Raw genomic sequence first — 13,650 nt, forward strand, 5'->3', positions numbered from 1 at the left:
TTCCCCGACTTCCCTTTCTTTACCTCGAGCATACAACATCCGCCAAGGACCCCAATAACTTTTAAATCACTATCGATAGACACTTACAAACATCGCCGACTGTACAAATACCTACACATTTGTTTCCTCGTCGCCGGTAGATACCAATATTTCAATTTGTCGTCACGTTAAAAATGGCGCATACCTCACGACTGTCGGACTGCCTCAATTTCCAAACGTCTCGCGTTTTTTTTTTCTGGAAATCTGCGTGAAAATTGTCAGGAAAATCGGGATAAAGGAGATGAAAATCCGTCGCGGTATAATTACGCGGAGTAATTTGGATCGGTCGCGTTTCTTTTTTCGGGAATTCCTCCATCGTTTCTTTGGCTTCTTCCGCGGCCGAGTCCGTTGTAGAGCCCCGGCTTTGCTTTCGTTAAACGCGTGCTAATTAATTTCAAACATTTTTACGGCATTCTTCGTGCTTGTCAAAGCTGAGCCGCCGCCGCAGCGACCCCGTCTAACAGAAAGATCCGATTCACACCGGTCCTCTAAGGCGCTGGTCAAAGCACTCGACTACGTACCACGGCTACGCCGTCTTTATACCTACCTGTGTAAATATTTAACTTGTGTAAATTTCGTTTTTATCCTCCTACCTCCCCCCCCCCCCCCCCGCCCTTCGTTGCAACACCCCGTCTGCACACTCGGGACATTCCCCGTAGTTCTAAGTTTATTAAATTATTTTCAAACAAACTTCATTTCTTCGTCGACAAATGAAATTTTCGACGAGTGGCATTAATTTTAGTTTTCACTTTCGACGAAAATTTTCGTTTGGCGTTTGCGGAAAAATCATCGAGCCCGTATCGAGATTGTTCGAGTTTTTTCCGAACGGTTGTTACGATTATTCTTCGAATATTCCCCATACACTTACCTGTGGGGTATAAATATATGCTCCGGATGAGAGGCGGCGAAGGAAAAGAGGCTGTGTGCGAAGTAAAAGCCGTCGAATACATAGGTACGTAAAATACACGTACCGCAGTGACTGAGAAAGGGAAACGATGGGAAGAAAACCTCGCGAAGGAGGGCAATATACGTACAGAGGAGTTTGGTGAAACGTACCTGCCTTTGAACGGAAACGGAAAATATAAAGCTCCCGCAGTTTCCTGTTTTAGAAAATATAAACGCGATTTTCTCTTTGCTTTGAGTGCGCGAGGTTTCTGCTCAGTTTCTGCACATCAACGGACTGTGCAGAGAAACGTGGGCTGCGATAACGACGTGTATTTAACTATATTCCAGTCCATTTAAATTCTTCCACTGTTTCCGTATCTCATCGGGATCAAAAAAAGGATAAAGATCAAACGTAGGTGTGTATGTGTTACGCCGTCATCCACGTAGTCGCGAAAACCGAGTTCCGACAGACGATAACGAGAAAAGGGGGAAAAAATAGGAAAGAGAGATGCGACGTGTATCCGTGGTAAGAGAATCGCTAATCGTTGGTGTAAAAAATTCACCTTATTACAATATGAAGTTGGAAGCGAGAGACGAGTCAGCGTTCGTTATAGTATCCGTACGCCGTCCGTAGTCCTCGGGTATAAGGATGAAGTGGGCAATTCGAAGGCTGACTGCGAGCGAAAGTCACCCGTGGGTATATTTTTCAATCCACATTCCGGAGACAAACTTAAAACTGAGGAGTCAGCCGCTGTACCAGGTTGGAATCTAAAGTCGACCCGGTCGCACACGTCGCCCGGTAACCATTATACCTTATAGTACCTCTGCTCGCAGTCGGAACCAAAGATGCAGTTTGAGACCGACGACCGACGTCCTAAGCTCGAAATGGAACTCGAATGGCCTTCCAGAGACACCGAACGGCTCGCCCCTCACAAATGCTAAAATAATATAATTATAAAGTTGTAACCACCGTAATCGAAACTATAACGAGCTCCGTCTCTTTTTCTTCTCTCCGTTCATCCGGTGTTTAATTGGAGAAAAAAGTGGAGGAATTTTTTTCGCTTCGTAAGGTGAGAGAAGCGACGACGTTTAATGTGCGGTATCAATTCCCGCTCATATACCGATGACTGAAAGGTGTCTGGCCCGGAGTTTTATCGTTGAGATCGAGAGTTGTTTCTCCCTTTTTTATGTCGTTTCTAAGAGCCCGGCGGTAAAAAAAGAAAAAAAAAAAACGAAGGGCTCTATCCACTCAGCTCGGAAAAGTCAGCGACACGCGGCGTATACGATGACGTATCCGCGGTACAAAGTTCGTCGAGTGTCTCCAGGAGTTGCGAAATTCTTACGTTTCCATTCTTATTCCTGAGAGTAATTTCAGATAGTCCTGGCTAAGCCGAGAGTTGAATAGGGAAAAGTCGCGATCAACGGAGGGCTCGGTGATTAAGACCCAAACCGGGTAAATGAAAATCTTCGCCGGTTTCCGATCATCGCCCCCCTCCGTTCCGTTCCGCGACGAGACTATATCTCGCGCGTCCTTTTGTCAAGCGTTTCTTCGAGTCCGTTTTATATCCAAACTTTCGACAATTGATCCGCCCCCCCGTTATAAATGAGAATTATTCCAATCGAGGGAAATTGTACAATCGCTTACGAATTCGACGAGCCTCGGAACGATCTGAATACCGAAAAATTACAAAGAGCGACGATATCGTCGGATGCTCTCCTCTTCGCCGGTTGTCAATTTCGTCGAAGAGGCTGGAGCCAACGGTGAAAAATCACAACGCGAACCACGCGAGCGATACGCAACGGAGTCCATCGGAGAGGAAGTTGCGTTTCACGTTACCGGGAGTCATGCATACGATACCGCACGTTTACTACTGCAGCATCGTTGGGGGGAAAGAGAACGAGGGGGAAACTGCGAACGGTACGGTGCGACGTACGGAAATGACGTTGGGTATTATAGCCGACACCTACGGCACTTCCTCAGCACGCGAGATCCGTGCCGATCCCCGTCCGTTGAACCGTGTTCGCCATCTTCCATTTCTATTCATACGCGAACTGCAGCCGTACGACTGCAGACCAGCGATTCACCGTGAAATATCAACCGCAAACTCAAAACCGAGGTGTCCAACTTTCATCGATTGATTTTTGAATCGGAGTACAGACTCAGCTCGTCAAGTTCAGATTCAGATTCAGATCAGAAGAATAAATGGCGCGAAGTATCCCTCGAAATTCGGTTGACGGAATAATACTTGCATCGGGGAAGAGAGGTAGGTACTCGCGCCGTCTGAGCGACACGGGAGAGCTTTTGTTGGGGATGTAAAAAGGTAAAATGACGATGATAATAATAATAATAATAATAATAATAATAACAATCTTTTTTAAAATACAATTGCGGGATCTTCATGACCAGGAGAGACACTTTTCTGCTTTTATATTTACAGTCACCTGTGCTGCAGTTGCACGGTTGCACGGTCGCGCCGGGCTACACGCGGAAAGAACTCCCCGAGCAATAGAAAGTTTAAAAACTAACTACGTTTTCAGGGAACAGTTTTTACTACGTGACCATAATTTTTATTGTAGAATAGAGGAGAGTAAAGTATGTACGTATATTATATAAATACAGTTACCGAAGCGTGACAATTTTTCCTCCCCCCGCCCCCCCCTTTCTTTTTCTTTGCCTCGAATTTGAAAATTTCGCTGTCTCAGTTGGGGAAATTCAAGAAGATACCGTGTCCTTTTTTTCGTTCCAAATTGTCGCGTTTAACGTGTATAAAAGAACAATGAAAAAAAAGAAAAAAGAAAAGAGACCGTACGTGTTAATTTAAAAAATGTAAATCAAACGGATGTAATCCGCTCGTATATAATACGATGCCATAATTCTTGGCACGGTTTAAGTAAATAAGCAGAAACATGGCATAAGGTTTTTTCATGGAAGTTAAAGTAATACCGGTGTATATCCAACGACGACATCTTGGAGGAGGTTGTTGAAACCCCCGCGGTAATTCATCGTCGGGATTAGAGGAGACGCAAAGAAAGAGCCGGAGACGGAGACGAAGGAAACGGAGCAAAACGACGACGCCCTGAATTATCACCCCCGGATTTAGCTATGCTTAGAAGTAAAATATCATTCCTGGCGGCGTGTAAAAAAAACGCGAAATTTCGCGGACCGTCGACTGCGAGAAGAGAAAAAGAAAAAGAAAAACTTTTCAAGTTCGGGAAATTCGCAGTACGTTGCACGCATCCCTATAAGGGGTATAGGTGTAGCCCTGAATTGGAAATTGAATCGGGACTAGGAGCTCGGATTAATAGCTGTTAAATATATGGCGGTAACGAACGTGATATGCAGCCGTACGTATGAAATTCACGTGGATACGTTTCGCTGCAACGGCACTCCGTACGCAACGGGATACATTTATGAAGATCCATACGGGCGAATCACTCCGCCTACCTACCCCCAAATATACGCTCGATATTTATAATCTGTACACAGGCAATGCGCGTCGGGTAATCGTTGAGCGAATATCGGAAAATGAGTGAAAATATCCTACCGAATATTATGTGACGCGAATGAATCAATTCTCCTTTCGACGTATGCATTACAAATACATATGCAGAAATCGAACGCGAATGAATATGGGGAATATATCGGCGCGGATCAATCGTTACGGAATTTAATCTCGTTGTATTATATTTGGTCGTATAACTTATCAATCCGTTCCCCGTTATGTAACGTGCATCCGCGCGTATAGTGCGCGGTAATAAAATCTGCGTCATGTTTGCTAGCGCGGTCGAATAATTATTTTTTTTACGTTATTTTATTTTATTTTTTTCGATGTTTCACGCGATTTTCACAAGTTATCGAACGGGCTTCTCGTCCCGTGTGTGGTGTACGCGAAAAGAATAAGAGTAAATTAAAACTCGTAATCCTATTTACCCGTAAATTGATTTTCCGGAGAAAACCCCCGACGAAATTGGGGGCACGTTCCTACGTCTGCGGGTGAGAAAGGAGAGAGCGAAAATAAAGAAGATATTGAAAAATCGTGGTTTACGTAACCATATTTTCTTTACATAACATATAAATCCCGAAAACACCTTCGGAATATGTCAAAGATAAAGCGCGTCGAGGAGAAACAGCTTTGCAAGATTTCTGATACCGGGTGTCTCGTACGCAATACCTGCGAAAGAGACAGAGAAAGGGAAGGGAAAAAAGAAGGTAAATAAAATTCAAATAAATGATGGGCTCAAAATTTCACTCAACCCGGCTCCACCTCTGACCCTATACAGCTACGGCCTAGCCTCTGTCCCCGGCTGAACCTTTTTGTTATCGGGCTTCTCGAAAGCGTCGCAAAGATAGGCGGCGGAGAACAGCTCGCTCGCGCTTCCGATGTCCCCTCGAAACCTCGAGGCGTACGTAGGGTTGCGGATACATAGGTATACGTATACGTGTGTTAGGATACAGATGTGTATATATATATACGTATACCGTTTAACGGCACAGTATACCTATAGTCGGGCATCATAAAGAGGTTCGTTCGTCTCGGCCCTCGAGAGTGGAGATCCCTAGATCAATGGACCATCGGCGAAGGACTCGGCACGGGCGTCGCGAGGAGACGTGAGGCCTGACAAAGGTTACTTAGAGAGTCTCTGCAGGCTATTAATAGAACCTCCTATAAATCCGCGTTTATTGGACGGGGTCGGTGTACGTAGCGCACTATTCGAAAGAAATCGCGACGGTCGACGTTAAAGCCGCGACGCTCTCGGATTACGGCCGGACCTCCCTAAAATTTCAAATTTATCGCCCTGAAAAAGATTTCTCGCGTTACCGGGAATAAAATAGAATGACTCGTCGACGAGTACGGAGACCCCGCAGCTTCGCAACGACGATGGCTCGCTCGTCGTCGGTATATAGATATATTCGTGCGATACGCATACGCACTTCGCACGGATGCTACGCAAACGAATTCCCGTGCGCGTATTTCAGCGTACGTAACGCGGTAGTAGCTTCTACGTCGATTAGTTTTGAGCCAAAGCCACGCGGAGGTCTGATAAATAAATTTCGTAAGCTCAGCCATCCGCAAATTTCGTGGGCAGTCATTACGAGCGTATATAATTGAATTAAATTAATTAATGGATGAACTGATAATGGTAATGAATGGGGTACCCCACGCTGCACCGGCGTCCCTTTGTTAGCTGCGTCGACTGTATTTGTCGATAATCTTGGTCCATTTGGAATCTAAGTGCAGCGCACCGCACCGCGCGACCTCGATAGTCCGGGGGACCCAGGCTCGATTTCGACGAGAAGAAATCAGGAGAATAGGCAAACGATCTACCTGTACGTAATTACGCGAAGGATACCAACCGGCGATCTCGCGGCAACGCCTGCTTAATTTTTGGGCGCCGCGATCCGAGTTTTTCGAGGGTAATTCGCGAGGTGAATGGAACTGAAAACACCGACGATTCCGAACTCTGCTGTCCAACTCGTTTGCGAATCTGGTGGACGGCTTCCTAAACAATTAATTACTCTCCGCCCGGGGAGTGTTTTGTAATTAAAATGCAAAATTAAATTATGCCCTCGCCGCCGCACGTCTTAACGTTAATAATTCGAGAAAACAAAAGGGGGTAGTTATACGTTCTCTAATAGAATTATGAATGAACCTCCGTCCGTGCGATTATACCGCCCGAGTATGAATGGAAATAATAATGATACAAAAAGTGTAACCGCCGAAGTGATATTTGAGCGAGTGTGGCAATTTTCACCTTCGATTCCCAACCTTTTCCTGTTCCTGCAAAATATCGACAGTGACGCGTGCAAAACTTTTCATAACGCGTTGAGCTTGCGAGAAGCTTTCGCAAATGATAGGAGTTACATTGCTGATATACGCCGGGGTGAAAGCGTAAAATGAGGAATCGAGGACCAAAAGAGAAAAAAAAAAATGAAAACTTGCCAATACCCGATTATGTTTAACGATAAAAGACGAGCGAGTATTTATCGGCGATTCGCTTATAGAAACCGCGAAATGCGAGGAGAATTGAATACGCGGGCACAAAATAAAAAATGCTCGAGCATATTTCAGCGACATTTTATGAGTAGAATAGTCCGATCTCGAATACACGAATGCGAAAACCCATACGTAGGAGACGCGTTATGTGTTGTAGGAAAACGTTTGAACGATGCCGGACGTGACTCGGTACTTTTGCCGCTCCGAATTTCCCTGGAACGAATTTGAATGGAACGAAGGAGAAAAAGGAGCGAGGAAAGGGGATGAAAACGTATGAATAAAAATAGGAAGAAAAAAATTAGAAACGAAAGTAAAAAGGCGCGACGATCAGTTTTCGAAAGAGCGCGCGCGCGCGCGCGTTCCGCGTAGACGGAATCGCTCGTAAAAATCAGCATTCATCGGGGAACACGAACGAACGAACGAACGAATGCATATTTGAACGATGGTATTCGCACCGTCGAGGACTAACGAAACGCGCACACCACGTATATTTCAACCACGAGACTCCGCGTCACACATACGTTTATGCATACCGCCTCCTACCCGTCCCTCGGCAGCACGCATTTTCACGTACTCGCACAGGAATACCGCAAGTACACGGACATACCCCATTCGGAAAACCTGAATAATCGATCGCCACCTTCGCGTATACGTACACCGCAATTTTCATTCGTTCAGCCATTTTTTTCGACGTAGGCCCGATCTGCTTCGGCTGAAGAAGAAAATTCTTTTCTCCCTCCTCCCCCCCCTCGATATTCCGCGGAGCGAATCCCGTGCGATACTTTTGGGTGGATTAGCATTTTTGCGAGAGCAGCGGTCACGGCTGTAGTATACGGAGTATATGATATACGCGTTGCGATGCGGCAATGATTATATTCATGGAACAGGTCGGCACGTGAGGATCGAAAGACGTCCACATGACCGTCACGCAGAAAAGATCCGTCTTCGGCAGCCCCTGCCGCCGCACGATGTGCTTTATACTGGTAGACGGAAACGACCGGCCGCTATTAAAGCGAACACCAGCTTCGGTACAGTTTTGTACGATAGCGGTCTATAACACCGAGCGCGTTCGGCGGTAAGAAAAGCAAAAAATAACCGCAACTCTCCTCTAGCTCCTGGAGAGAAAAAAAATAAATAAAAAACGCTAGAAAATGAGAAATTGATTTTACAGTCCTGATTTATGCAAAGCCATTGTGGGAAAGTATGCGCCCATAAAGAAAACGATTCTCTACCACGGAAGCAATATCCAACCGTACGATATCACACCCTGTGCACAAAGATCTTCTCACGATTCAAATTCACTCAGTTTTTATTCTCTCGATTTTTTCTTTTTCTTTTTTTTTTTTTTTCTCTTTGCCTTTTTGTTTTACACCTGTTTTCCCCGAAACGCTTTAGGGTCAAAGCTTTTTTACATTCTTGTTTCTTCAATCGTTCTTTTCATTTCTCAGCGACCTTATAATATACTCGTTCGGCAAATATCAGCTACCACCGAGTGTTTCCTACAGCAATGTACCCCGGAAAAATGAAAATCTCCTTTAATCGATAGGGAAAATTGAATATTTATATTCTCCCCCGATTCAATTACGATATCTAATCGGTTGTACATCGAGAATGTACGTGTTTGGAAAGCGCGATCTCATTACAGCAAAATACGTAACGTACACGTTACTATGGTTGCATAAAATCGTATCGAGGACCGACGAAAACGAGAGAAAAAAAAGGGAAATTTACATCACCAAATGCCGATGATTAAACGCGTTATCGACGTAGAAAAGCAAGTCATCGAAACGAGTTGCGGGGATGGTAAATACTTTCCGAATCGTCCGTGATTCGGTTGACATTTTGGTGATTCGATCGTTTGAAATTTTGTGTGAAAAGCCGAGCGGAGGCAACGTCAATCGTTCGGTAAAACGTATCCGGGCGATATTCGTTATATGAATATTGGCGAAGAAAATGATTTATGTTACGGAACGTGGAAAAAGCGATATTTATATGCACCGCAGGTGGTGAACCTCGAAATGTATTGGAAATTACTATTCCCAATAGTTCGAACCTGCAGGCCATTACATTGGCTTGGAAAATTTAGCGCGACTGTCTTCGCCCCTTAAATTCAGCGATGAATTTAATAAGTTTGCCGTAGTTTTTACGTTTTTTTCCTCCCGCATTTTTAAACTTCTGGTATTTTCGAATTTGCCTAGCTTCCGAATTCGTGTTTGCGCACGAAGAGTTAGTTTCAACCACGATTCCGCCGTATTCTACCGTCGTACATTCGAACCCTGGACGACTTTGCGGGCATAAGTAATGGGGGGGGAGAAGGAACTCGCGAGGTACACGTACGTAGGTACGTTCGTTCCACGGGGTCTCGTGTCTCGCGTCTCTCGCGTGTCGCGCGTGTCTCGCGGGTCTCATCCATAGTGATGCGAATTACAATTACAAATAAGCGGGGTGGGTAGCGGCCAAGTTGCCTTCCGTTGTGCGGTGCCCGTTATCGGCATCATCTTACACGACCACCACTTAGCCGTCGTAAGGATCGGCTATCTCGCGCACCGCTTGAGAACCGGCCAACCCTCAGAGCGTCCTCTGCCCCGAATCCCGGAGTCGACCCGCGGACTTACCGAAATTCGCCGCCCGCAAAGAGAATTGCCTAAAATGACCTTCGCTGATAAGGGCTACACCGTTTCCCCTCATCCGACTACCGGAGCTTTCGAACTTCCGTCCATTCGTTCTCGCCATTTTCCCACGATACTTGTGTAACACCCGTTCGCTGCCTCGAGCCGGTTCGAAACCTTCCTTCGCACTACTCGATAGAATCGACTTACAACTGGGTCAACTTGTGCGGGGCACTAATTGCGAGCGATCGTAGATCCCGATCATGGATTCGGAAGACGTCAATTCATGTGTCCACTTCTCTGGACTTTGCCGTTGAAAAAGGGATTCTGGAATACTTTTTTTTTTTTTTTCGACTATTTCACGAACCGTCTCAGCACCAGAGCACATATTTATGGGTAGCGTACAATTGGTGCATCTGGTTTCTGGAAAAAAAACGAGAAAAACCTACGCACACCGTGATCATTGATGTTTAAAAATAGCGAGGACTCCGCAAACACCACGTGGGAGGTGTTGGCACTCGGCCCTGCGGGAGCAAATGGTAAATCACGTGTACCGGTTATCGCTACGAAGTTATAAATACATCCGAATCTAGAACGTTGGGAAGATACAGCTGCTACTCGATATTCCCTAAATTACGCGAAAATTAAATCGCGGGTATGATTTCGGTGCGTCGGGGATCCGATCTTTGTGGAAAAGGTACCGACGAGATGATGCTGCGAAAAAATGAAAGAAAAAAGAAAAAATTTATGCCGACGCATCGATCCTGCCAGGATTCGAACCTGGAATCTTCTGATCCGTAGTCAGACGCGTTATCCGTTGCGCCACAGGACCTATTGACCGAGTAGATCGAGTGGCATTTTCCGACTCCGTAAGATGAAAGATTTTCTTTCCCTCAAACAAACTTGACGAAGTGCTTATTCCGTGATTGAATCATATGCATTCGGTAATCGAGGGGCTAGAGATGGAAAAAGTTTGATCAGTACCTGTAGTACGAGGGCGGTTCCGAGCACGAGACAAAAAACAGAGAGAATAAATAGAGGGAAAAAGGTTCTGTTGAATTAGGAGGATGAATATAATTCCGGCGAGATTGATCGAGCGACGTCAAGATTTTGTCTGAGAACCGTTAGTCTTGTGGGGTGCGTTGCCGATCTTGAGGCTAACTTCCGAGACGATTTTGCTCCGCAGAGAAGTCTATGTATAGGAGGATCCCGAAAAGCAGCGAGGAGCTATCGGACAAAAAGGGTCGCGAGGTGAAGGGCGGGTAAACGTTTGCGGTTACGAGAGGGATTTCTGGTATTTACCGGCATCGCCGGGACCTTTCTTATTCTCGACTTTTTCAAATGAAGATGTATACCGATAAGGGAGGATACACGGGAGATGGGTCAAGTCGATTGCCGACCCCATCAATTTTTCATGATGAATTAGACTCGGATATTCGAGAACCGAATTTGAGAAAACAAAAAAAAACAAAGGAAAATTCCTCGCCTGATCAGATAGTGATTCTCCTGAATGTGGAAAAAGCATATCCAGAGTCTCATTACGCCCGTTTATATCCACACCGCTGCGAGTACGCGCCGGGATTTTTTTCGCCAAAAATCGACTCACCCCGCTAAAAAACCGCACCGATCGAAATCTGTATATTTCGAGTTGCCTCTGCATCGGGCAGATTTCGTCGGTTGTCAAGATCCGTGGAAAAGGCGAAGGCGTTCTCGAGGTATACCGAGCAGACAGGGATAGTTCGGTTACTCAATCTCAATCAGGATAAGGAACCGGAGCTTTCCGCAACATTTACATTCGATTAGAGTTCTTCTCTCCGTCAGTCATCCGGTTTATCCTCTTTACCTCATCGTCCTTCGCCGCTGTTGGTGCGGTGCAGGACCAGAATAGATATTTGTCGAACGGAATTCAAGACCCTTCTGATCCTTCGTTGAACCCAAAAAAAAAAATAAAAAAAAATAAAGGAAGAAAAAAAACCCCCCCTCGAGAACCGACCACGTGAACGTCGGAGCTATACGATTTGCTTACTCGTCGAGAATACCGCCGCTCGTTTCTCGATCGTGCAGGTTGTACACGTGTGCATGTATCCCTACAAATACACGTATATCCGGGGTACCTTTAGGGAACCGAAATGAAATTGAAGACGAACGATCCGTACGTATACGTGTTCCCCGTCGGCGGAATCTTTTTTTACTCTCCCCGGCAACGTGAAACTGCGAGAGTTGAAAGAATTTCAGGCCTCGCGCGATGTCGTTCGTTCGATGATCGCTTCCCGGTCATATTTTGGGAATAATTTGACCGAGAAGTCCGCTAAACTTGTACAGGAGAGCGTCGACCGGACCTGAGGGTGTAAACTGCGAGGCATAAACGTGACCCGCTCCGTAAATCGAATGATGAATACCGCGGGCTCTGAAGCTGGATTAAACTCGAATTTTGGTATGAATTATATGGGTGTCCTTCCTAATAAGGACATACCCCTGGCAAACATTTGTTTCGAAAATGCTGACCTGTGTATAATACATAAAGAGAGTAGTAGTTGATTGCAAGGGTCGCACTTGCTCAAACAGTGAAAATCTGGAATTTCGCGTCGCGAGTTTTCGTCGATTTGTATTTATTTACCCTGCAATTTGTGTCTCCACTGGACAGTACGGGTGTCTCGACGATTCGCCAAATTTTCCCCCGATTGTTTTACTCGATAAAATTCGATCGGATCGACGGAAGCTGCCTCGAATATCGGACGGTGCGTTAATCCGGCATTTCGTCGTTTTCTCATCGTTCGCAATTACTGAAAATCGCGCGATACCGGAAGGGGTGAACTTCCCCCGACAACGTCCGAGGATTTCAGATTATCAAAGATAGAGGGCAATGGGCGGGATAAGTTCGACCTGGAATGTACACCGGGAAATTCAATAATACCTCCGAAGCGCGGAAGAGACCCGGAGAGCGGAGGCCGAGGGGCCGAGGGGGGGAAGGTGGGGGCGACGTCTTTTCAAGACGCCGGGACGCCTTTTTGAACGAATTTCTTCCGCGAACGATAAATAATACAATGGAATACTCCGGAGAAATGGTCAAGGAAAGGCGAGTAAAAAATGTGAACGAAAACTAGGAAAGAAAGGAGAGAAATGTCCAAATCCCAGCGCGACTATTTCGTCCGAGCAAACGCCGCCCCGCGACCCGCGGCTCGCGTCTCATGAAAAAAAAGAAAAAATAATCTATCGAAATATCGCCGCTGCAGTTTAGAATCAAAAATTTTTAGCCCCACTTTTTCACCGCCGGCCGATTTACACGAGATTACCGAAAAAGCCGACGGGACGAGGTTATTTTTGGAACGAGATAAGATTGACGAGCTCGGTTTACTTTTTTGTCAGCGCGGCGGTGAATCGCCTTTTTTTCTTCTTTTTTTATTTCGTAGTTGGGTTGTTCGAAATGAGTTTTGCAACGCTATGAAATCCAGCGAGTAACGGAACGAATAGTTTTCGGTTATTCGGCGAGGGTTGCGACTCGTAAATGGAAAAGCAAAGTGGGGCAGCACCGGATTGGGAAATAGGGACGAAGCTGGACTACACATCTACCGACCACAACTAACTGTTAACCACCCTGTCAGCACTGCGACCACGCATCCTACGTTCTAGTGTTTCAGGGCTTCGCTATAGTGTTCCCGAGTATCAGGGGTCTGGTATTACCGCAATTCCGTGTACAGATGCATCTGAGTAATTACACAGTCCGCTGCGGGATACGGTGGACTGATTCCTTCGAATCAGCACTCCTATTCAATATCGTCATGTGCATGAACTACGCGCAATAGACATTCAATCCCATCAACCGTTTAACGGTTGACGAAATAAAAATAAAAGTCGGAGAAAAAAGGGAAAGGAAATCGCGTGGACCAGCCGCGCAGCGTTTTGGATTCCACGTTTCCATCCAGAGTCACGTTCTACGAATCGATCCACGCAAAATTTCCAGATCGCAAGTAGATACTTTCCTCTAGTTGAAAATTGTCCCACAATCGAAGCCCAATTTTTACACCAGACAATTTTGGATCGTGCCAGGAGGAGAAAAACGGGGAAGAGGATTATAAATTTTTTTCACAGCGGAATGAGCGGTCAGTTTCCGGGCCGAAGGT

General features: G+C 45.8%; 1 protein-coding gene and 1 non-coding gene across 2 annotated transcripts in view; both read right to left on the reverse strand.

Annotated features, from left to right (window-relative positions):
• LOC105688650 (mannosyl-oligosaccharide 1,2-alpha-mannosidase IA) overlaps positions 1-13,650 on the reverse strand; it is a 184,124-nt gene that overhangs the window by 85,222 nt on the left and 85,252 nt on the right. The window lies entirely within an intron of this gene.
• On the reverse strand, positions 10,289-10,361 carry Trnar-acg. Its single transcript has one exon. It is a non-coding gene; the product is annotated as a tRNA-Arg (tRNA).

This window comes from Athalia rosae, chromosome 6, assembly GCF_917208135.1.
Source record: "Athalia rosae chromosome 6, iyAthRosa1.1, whole genome shotgun sequence".
Lineage (NCBI taxonomy): Eukaryota > Metazoa > Arthropoda > Insecta > Hymenoptera > Athaliidae > Athalia > Athalia rosae.